The 9,638-nt window shown below is 51.5% G+C and overlaps 1 protein-coding gene across 2 annotated transcripts in view; it reads left to right on the top strand.

Annotated features, from left to right (window-relative positions):
• The first annotated feature begins 4,698 nt into the window (after positions 1–4,698).
• Positions 4,699–9,638, top strand: part of VDR (vitamin D receptor) — a 54,707-nt gene continuing 49,767 nt past the window's right edge. Inside the window, exon 1 of one of the 2 annotated variants that reach the window (XM_082350008.1) lies at positions 4,699–4,823. The gene's annotated coding sequence lies outside the window, so the exon portion shown is untranslated. The remainder of the gene's footprint in view (positions 4,824–9,638) is intronic. The other variant, XM_082350009.1, reaches the window with a different exon arrangement.

The following is a 9,638-nucleotide window of genomic DNA, read 5'->3' as shown; positions in this document are numbered from 1 at the left end:
CGCAATGAGAAGTCCATGCACCACAATGAAGAGTAACCCCGGCTTGGTGCAACTAGAGAAAGCCCATGCACAGCAACGAAGACCGAACACAGCCAAAAATAAAAATTAATTAATTATTTAATTAAAAAAAAATTAAGCCTTAGTATGTTTAAAGTTTAAACATATAGTATGTTTAGTATGTATAATATTGTTTATGTCAATACAGATTGACACTGAACCCTCACTTGGTCCTCGTATCAGATGGTCTCCATGTCAGGTATGTCGGGTGAGGTATCTGAGTGCAAAGAAGTGTTAGGGAAGTCAGTAAAAAGTATCAAGAACATCAATTGAAATACGAATTTACATTCATTAATGTTGATGATGAATCTCACCCTAACTGTGTAGTTTGACTTGAAATATGAGTTAATGATAGAACTTTTAAAGTCATATTCATATATGGGGATGGCAACTTTTTTTTGCCAATAATGTTTTACAATCAGAAATGTCTAGAGACCACTTCTTGGCTGTAGGACATGTGGACGATACAAAGCAGCACAATACCATTATCATTTGGTCCAGAGTAAACTCTGTTGCAAGTGGAGATGGACACCAGAAACACCAGTCTTAACAACGGTGGCATCTTTAACAACATGGAACAACGAGGCAAATACAAAGAGAGGGGCGTCCATGCTCAGTAGTGTTCGTCCCAGGTCAGAGGCCAAAGGCAAAGGAAAACAGCTGTCAATAGCCACATCTTTCTGGAGTCGAGGCCTCAGGGAAGAGCTGTTTAATGCATTCCTGGGCTGCTTACGGAATGACCTTCCTGTTCTTCTGGAGAAAGAAGCAGGCATGCCCAGGATGGGGCTTGTGAGGCTTCTGCTTCTTGGTATGAAGAAAAGGAGATCTGTGCATAATCGCCTTCCGTGAGACTCTCCTCGGGGTAAAGGGGGCTTCCTTTGAAAACAGTCAGCCATTTCCTACTGACTTCTTCAGCAGTGATATGACACTAAGGGCACTCTCACCTGCTCCCAGGATACCTACTCCCACGCCTCAGAGCCTCTCCATCCACCTGCCTCATTAGGCTCTCCAAGATATGCCTCCCTAGAGGAGCAAAATAAGAATTCCCCGAGGGCTAAGGGATAGGGTCACTTCATTTCCTATTAGAGTGACCGTAATTGTTGCAAAACTTAGAGCCACAGACCCTCATAGGTGGGAAAGGATCTTGAGCCTCTTGTTTATTCCACTGGTCTCTGTAGTTGGTGTTGGGGCTTGAAGAGTCATCATTGTCTGCTGGGGTTTGGATGGGAGCCCAGCAAATACCTGGGGAGCTCTGGAGCTCCCTCTGCCTGGAGATGCAGGTGGGAGTCTCCACCTTCCTTCGTCCGGCCCCTAGGCTCTGCTTTACCATGCCAGCAGACGCTGTGTGCGGGCCAGCAGGCAGGCAGCCTAGGGCTCAAGGATGTGGGAGCAGATGGGAAAGACAAGTGCCAAAAGCCCTGAGGATGGAGACATGAGCTGGGCTACTGGGAATGGAGCCCTGGAGCCACATGCATTTGGATTGAACAACCGGGGGTGAGCTACACTTTCTAGGGCAAGCTGAGTCTGTGGACACTCACTTCTCGTGACATTGCACACTACTCCCCCACAGCTGTCCTGTTCTGGGGAAGTCAGGATTTCTGAGATGCCATAAAGCTTCCTGAGGCTGAAAGAAGCCCCCATGCTAGAAAATGCAGGAGCATGTTAGGATAACAGCTGAGTTAAGGCCATAAAGGCAAACATTGGGTAGATACACACTGCCTCAGTGACCTAATCCTGACAATGTGGCCTTGGAAGTAGAATCCTCCAAAGCCTTGGAGCCCCCATGGGCTTCTGAGGGTACTCTGTGCAAGCCAGGCTGGGCTCTCAAAGGCCCTTCTGTGAATCTCATGTTGCAGGTTCTAAATGAAGGGATCTCGTGATAATAGGGACTTTTTCAAACTTTGGGTCACAACCCACTGTGGTCTGTGAAATCAGTTTGCTGGATCCGAAAAAGAAAGACAGAAAGACAAAAAGAAGGGAGGAAGGGAGGAAAGAAGGAAGGAAGGAAGGGAAAAATAATGCAAAACATTGCAGGGTATCTCTTGTTTTATAAAATGTATATCTGCGTGGGTATACTAGGTCATGACAAAAAATTGTTTCTTACTATGGGTTGCAGTTAAAATTTTGGTAAACACTGTCCTGGGAAGACCCTTTTGTTTGGGTTGCTTTCATTGCTTACAGTTTCTTCCATTTATTCATTCCATTTTCACCATCCGGAACATAAACAGAGAGAACAGCCCTAACATGGCTTAGAAAAGATAAATAAGTTCACCTTTCTGGACTTAATTTTTTTTAATCTCTAAAACGAGAGAACTAACTGGGATGGCCTGGTAGCTTCTGTCTTTATGAATTCATGACTCTGTGTCTCTCAGATGTTCTGAAGTTTGCTGAGTGAGAGCCTTTCCTTCATTCCCACCATACTTATAACCATAAAATATTTAAGGAGAAAAAACGGCCCTAAAAAAGGGAAAAGCAAACAGATGGGAGTGCTCCAGAGAGGGCTCAAAGGGCACATTTTTACCTGGAGAGCAGCCTGGAAGAGGACAGGGTCTGGAGGGACAGGTGAGAGGGAGCAGTTCAGGTATTGGGGGAAGATAAAAAGAAGTTGGTTAGGGTTAGAGAGATGGGCTAATTAGTGCATATGCTGGTGACTGTGATCACATCGATAATCCTGCAAATCTGTCAAACCCAGAACCTCTGAGTTCTCCAAGGCTGGGTTATCTAGATTGCTGAAACAGGTGGAAAACCTATGGACATTTTTTTTTTTTTTTTTTTTTGAGAGGCAGCATGGAACAGTGGAAAGTGCAGAGAGATCTGAGTTCAAGTGGCTCTGTCACTCACCGGCTATAAGAGCTTTGGCAACTCCGCACATCAGTTATACAACGGGGAGAGTATTTTCTAGCCGGCCTGACTCAAAAGGTCATGATGAAGACCAAATGAAGAGCTGTGAAAAGACACTGCCAATTACTGTGGAACACTTAGGACTCATCTACCACTTTTTGATAAGGTTTATTTTCAAGATGCCAGGTTCTCCTGTCTGGCCAATTAAGCATTACGAAAGTGACTTCTGAGTGATCAACCTCTTCCAGAGGCTCATGGAACTTTCTGAGGATGCCCCAAAGTGTTGGTTGTTAGAGATTTCCTCTTACACTTTCCTGCCCACGAGAACCACTGCTAGCTTTCCCATGATGCTCTGGGCAAGGGGATTCTTTCTTTTACTTTCATTACAAGCAGCTAATCCATCCATCAGACTGGCAGGACCTCCAAAGGGGCACTTCCTTTCATCTGTTTCTCAGAATGCATAGCCCATTCCCAAGGTCAATCAAACAATCTGTGTCTCTTCTATTTTTTTTTTAACCTGTCCAGAGAGAAAGTGTCCATGATACTCCCTTAATGAACTGTTTCAGTGCTTAACAAACTTCACTGTTTGAAGGTCCTTTTTTCTGTTTAGCCTCAGTCCATTTCTCTTGATCCAGTTATTGAGAGTTTGAGAGGGGCTGGTTATCATACAGTCTAGCATAACTGTTTCAGAAATGGATCAGAGGCTATTATTTGCTGAGCTCTAGTACTGCCCTTCATTGAATAGGTATGTGATGTTGGGCAAATCAACCTCTCTATACCTCATTTTCCCACCTGTTCAGCTTGCCCCTCTGAGCCATGGTTTCCTCCTCTGTAAAAGGTGAATGACAACATCTTCCCTGCCTAAAGGGGGTCACCAACTGCTGGATGACTTCCTGGGCATCTCTATTATAGAACATTACATTGTAATTACTATTTATTTATATATTCTCCCACTGGACAGTGAGCTCTAAGATGGGAACCACATCTTTTTCGGCTCTCCTCTAGCATCTAGAGCGGTGCCTAGCACATAGCCAAGGAAACGCAGTAATTTTTAGCCAAGATTTTCTATGGCGAATTTTCCGCATCCACCTACAATCCCAGGTCTCAGATGTACTTTTTACCTCCTTCCATCCCTTCACACCAATGTCGGATGGGATGGGTGTGTGGGGCTGGGGCCCAGGGCCCAGGGAAGCTGAGACTCAGCTTGTTTGGATGAGGTTCGCGACGGGCCGAGAACGTGGTCAGCCGTGGTCGCGCCCGAGGGGACATCGAGTAGGGGTGACAATGCAACTCCAGCCTCCTCTTCGGCCCCGTTTTCGTTCGCTCTTTTATACTAGCGTGTGGGATCGTGCTGAGCTCCCTGACGCTCTGCAGGAGTAACACGACGGCGGGCTGCACTGGGATTCTCCAAGAGCGCTGAGAGAAGCTTTGGTGCCCGCCGCAGCACCTCTCCACCCCCACCACGGAGCCCCGCAGACGACGGAGAAGTCCTGGCCAGGTCAGCCCAGGTGGGGGTGACGCACCTGGAAGAGGCGTCCGCGGCAGGCTGGGTAGAACCACTGCAGTGGGGGGAGAGGGGAGGCATCACGGATTATCGCAGGCAGAATCGTGGATCTGCACACACATAACCATCGAAAGCTCTCACGCACGGAGGACACAGCTTGCCTTGCCCCGTGGACGGCAGTCTTGGAGGACTGGGCAGAGTCTCCCAGGAGGCAGTGCAGTGGTTGATTCCAAGTCAAGATGGTTGCAGCGCAGTCGGAGCGCCGGGCAAGAGATGACTGGATCTGTGGGCGGGGCCCAGGGGCGGGGCGGGGCCTTGCGAGGGGCGGGGCCAGGTGCTGGGCTGTCTCTGCTTGTCAAAAGGCAGCCGCCGATCCCCAGGCGCCGGGAGCGCGGAGCAGCGTGCCCACACGCAGGACCAGGTGCGGACCCGGGACCGGCGGGGAGGGGGGGCCCCAGTATCGGGATTAGGCGCGGGGTGGGGGCGTCGGGAGTACCGGGCCTGAGTGCCCGTGTGCAAGCACTAGAGTCTGGGCGAACTTGGCGACTGAGATCTGGGCTGTCGTGCCTTGAGGCTGGGGCACTAAGGGGACCCTGAGGTATGAGAGAAAGCTGAAGTTCGTGCCAGGCTGGCGAGGGGGGCAGCGACCTCCTCGGGGCTCAGGCAGCGGAACACAGAAACGCTCCTGCGGCGGGGTGCTCGGCACTTGGGCAACAAGAAACATTTGTTTCCTTCCTCTGTCGGGCCGCCTTGGCATGGACTGAAGGAATAAGAAAGGGAGGGGTTGGCTCTCTACGTGCTGAGGTCTTCTGGGGATGGAGTGTGTATAGCCTTGTTATCTTATAGGACCCACGCATGGTCACCTGCGATGATGGAGCTGGATCTCTTAAGTAGAGGGTTTTTTTTCTTTTCTTTTCTTTTCTTGCTTTTTTTTTAAGCCACCAATTATTTTAGACCTGGTTGATCCTGGATCAACCAGTCCAGTGCACTGGACTTATTTTCTCAGGAAAGCCAATCCATAGATGTCCACAGGAGCTCAGGGGCAAGCATCTAATTGAGGAGGGGGCTCAAGGAGTAGCTTCTACTGGGGGAGTGAGGAGTCCCACATCTGTGGGTGGTGGATGAGGAGGATTTCAGGGGAAGTATCTAGGAGGGACCATCATATGGTCTCCGGGGAGCAGTTTGACATTGCCCCCCTCCCCCCATGGACCACTGAGGCTGAGACCTAGGCTGCCTGGGCTGGGAGAGCCCTGGGTCTCTGAACCCAGGCCCTTCCCGCATCTCCTCCTCCTCCTCCTTCTCCTCCTCCTCTTCCTCCTTCTCCATGCGGTGAGTGAGTCAACCTCCTGTCTGGGCTCAGCAGCCAGAGGGGCCAGAGCCCAGGCAAGCAGTTGGGCAGGCATTTTCTGAGCATTGCAAAAGCTCTCCTGGGCAGAGTTCAGCTCTGCGCCAGCTCCCTGCTGGAAGGCCGGCTTCTTCATGGCTGGTGGTGGCCACTCCTGGAGGGGACACTCTACACAGCAATGATTATGGGATGGCTATGGTATGACTCCAGAATGGGTTGACTGGGAAGGGATTGTGGCTTTGTGGTAAATCCACGTCTCTTATTCTCCTGGGATCAGGAGGTGCATCCCAGCACGGCAGAATTTTCCAGCCCCTCATTCCATTTCTGCCTAGTGATCTTGTTAGCTGCCTATGTGTGTTAGGGAGGTGGGCGTGCACAAGAGATTGGGAAAGACTCTGGGATAAGGGAAGCCGTGGTGCTGGCAAAGGTTTTAAGTCAGGCTAGCAAGTGGGGGTGGTTTGCTGAGGTGGAAATGGATTATCTGGACACTGGAGCCTCAACTTTACGAACCAAGAGTGCTGTGTTTCGGGGGACCTTCCTCATCCCATCCCTGTCCAAGTGCTGGAGGGGATTGTCAGTCCTTCTGGAATGGTGTCAGGACTGTATGCAGCCAGACCAGGAGGTTATTAAGACTGCAGATTTCTCTCTGGCTTTTGCTTTGGGTGTTTCAGATCCTTGAGCAGAAGTAGGGGCCCCATTTGCCCCCTACTCAGTGGCCTCTCTGGACCCATTTGAAGACAATCCACAAGCAGGCTAGGGGGCTGACTCAAACTGCAAACAGCTGGGGAATTCACAGTCTGTGCTCTGGCTGGGTCCCATGGCTTCAGTTTGGCTGTCCCTCATCAGCCATGACTTGGACCCTTTCCAGGGTAATGGATAAGAAAGGAGGGAAGAGAAAAAGGATAAGAAACCAGGAGAGTGGGATAAGGAAGGAGGGGAAGAAGAGGGTTAGGGTTAGGGAGCTTTCCTCACCACTCACAGCCAAGACCATCACACTTTATTTGTATAAATACTGTGGAAGGTCTGATGCTGTTTGAGGTGCCCTAGTTACTTGTGTTTATGGTTTCTCGGTCTTCTTTCCCTATTCGACCTCAGAACTGATCTCCTTTGGGCACCGAGTCCCAGAGGAAGCACCAGGAGGACCTCTTGGACCCACACCGTCCACTCCCAGAACAAATAGCCAGTGTTAAAGCCAATGTCTTCCACATTTGGAGGAAGGCCTGGGGTCTAGTGGGCCAGACCAAGTGGTTATCCAAGACAGGAGAAGGACTTGCAGTTGTTCATTTCTTTACCCCACATCCTGAGGAGGCAGAGGTCATCCTGCCTGAGAGCCAGAGTTTCTCTGCAAGAAACTGGCCGGTGCTTACATCCAGCAGGTGGGTTCTAGTGGCCGGAGAGCCAGAGTCACGAGCACCTGGAGGTCTGAGCTAGGATGGCACTCCAGTGTGTTGCTGGACAGGATGAGTTATAGGAGCTCCAGCTTTCCATTTGTTACTGCTTACGTCTGGTTTGGATGCAGGTAAAGAGAAGTAAGGAAATGACAAGATTTTCTTAAGAGCCTCTTGTGTGCCCAGCATGGTACTAGGCCCTCTGAGGGATGACAGGGAACAGAACCCACCAGACCGGGCCTCCTCCCCCTAGACGGTCTGAGCTCAGGCTGGGCAGTGGCTGGCGGGCTCTTCTTCCACTACAGTCCAGTTCTCAGGGGGTCCAGCTGGACAGGAGCCAGCCTGGCTGTAGCTCTGGACCACTAAGGTCTTGCTTCTAGTTATGCTTTTCTCCGGTTCCCCATTGACTGTCTCCTGTCTCAGTGCCCTCTTGGATGTGCTAGAGAGAGTGACTGTATAATTTATTGCCCAAACTGGGAGACTTTTGAGAGTGAAAGGGGTGTGATGAATAATTAAACCCAAGCTGTTCAGGACAAATTGGAACATTGAGGCATTCTAGCGAACCCCACCCCAGACCCAGCGGAGGTCACGGTGATGAGGAGAAGACGGGTGGGTGTGGGTTTAATGAGGAGAAGATGGGGGTGGTGCTTAATGATGAGGGGAAGATGGGGGTAGCCTGCTCTGCGGTGCTACCGCTAATTGCAGTCTCTCCCTGAGGCCAGCACTGCTCTCGGCCGCCCTCTCTCTGGACTAGCCTACTGTTCACTCCCTTCCCCTTCCCTGTGACTTCCCTTCACCCTTGACTTGTGACTGGCCTCACCTTTGGTTTTCCTGCCCCACCCCTACCTCACACAGGTTCAGGAAGGCCTGCCAACTCCCCTTCAGCTGCCCCTGGGGAACTGGGATTTATACTGAAGCCAAGACTCAGCCTCACGCTTCCTCTTCTCCCTTCCCCCAAATCTGTAGCCTCTTCATTCTGTCCATCCATCTTCCCAGACCTCCGGGGGCCACACCGTCCCGCGGGAAAGCTCAGCATTAAAGCGGGTAAACAACCAGGAAGGGAAGGGTAGTCAAACCTTGCCCATGTGGATAAAGGGCACAGGTCACTTGTAATCAGATTCTGGGGAAATGGCAAGCAAAGTGGAGGTCAGGGCCGAGAGAAGCTGCGTAGCAGGAGGGGGACCCAGGTCCCCTGGACACTGGAGCTTGACTCTCGGCTTGTCTGACTTCTGGGGAAATGGTCCAGGGTGGGGACAGACTTTCTCAACCCCGACTAAAGGCGCTGGTGGCAGCAGGCGACTGCAGCCTGTTGTGGAGACATGTGGAAGAGAAACTGCCTTCCCTTCTGGGTCCTTGGTCCTTGTGGCCCACATGCTCAGGGTGGGTGCCCTGGAGAGTCCCCAGAGGTTCAGCATGAGAGACGGGGTGCCGGGCATGGGGGTGGAGCCTCCTTGATGACTGTATAGTGACTCTGTCTACTGTGGCAGGAAGGAAGTCATTCTCCTCACAGACAAATGAAAACGGCAGGTGGAGACCTCTTGGGAAGTCCCACCCTTTGAAGCGACTTATGGAGAGGGGAGAGGAGAGAGCTTCTGGGGTGGCAGGGGTGGCAGGGGTGGCAGAGGTGGCAGGCTGGTAGGTAAATGGCAGGAGCCAAAGGCAGAAGGAACAGACGCTCGGGGAGTCTGAGTGTGTGTCATACCTTCGCAAACCTGCCCGACAGGTCCCATGCCAAGGAATAGACCAAGCAGTCTATTCCACAGTCTTTGCCACACAAAGTCCCCACTGGGCACAGGGCAGGGTCCTGGTCCTGAGCATGGTGTAGGCAGCTGCACCAGTGAGAAAGTGGAGTTTGGGCAGCACCCAGCAGCCAGTTCCTGGGAAGCCGCTGCCTCTCATTGGCCTTCTGATGACAGGTTGAAGCTTTGAGGTGTTACGCAAAGTGTGATATTCTAAGCCCTGTGAGGCACCCATGAGGCCCAAAGCTTAGCTGGTGACACATCCAGTGTGTGCCACCTGCTGGCACTGGAGTTGTAGCTCCAGGAACAGCTACTTACTGAGCACTCAGCCCAGTGGTACCAGGTACTGGGCCCCGGACGCCACGTGCACTGCCCCCCAGAGCTGTCACAGCTTGTGTAGACGAGAACCACCACCATGTTCGTTTTCCAAAAATGGGGAAACCGAGGATCGGGAAGGTGGAGCCATGTGCTGAGGTGACACAGCTGGTGAGAGGGAGAGTCAGGACTCACACTGGGTCTGTCTCAACCTCAGGGGGACCCTGCCACCTCTGCCCTTACCAGGCGGCCACAAGCATTCAGGGCCTGCCTCACACATAATAGGCCTGCAGAAATGTCCCTGAGCAGCAAGCTTAGATTTACATAGCAGTTTGAATGAATTGACCTGGGAGCAAGTTCAGTTTGTCCAAAGGTTACTCCGGGGACGGTGGTCTCTCAGAGGAGTCTCCCTTTGCCATACCCTCAGGCCTCGGTGCCTCTCTGGCAGT

Source organism: Balaenoptera borealis (assembly GCF_965194805.1).
Source record: "Balaenoptera borealis genome assembly, chromosome: 13".
NCBI classification, from domain to species: Eukaryota; Metazoa; Chordata; class Mammalia; order Artiodactyla; family Balaenopteridae; genus Balaenoptera; species Balaenoptera borealis.
Note: the sequence above shows the minus strand (reverse complement) of the source record. Positions and strands in the feature narration are given on the sequence as shown.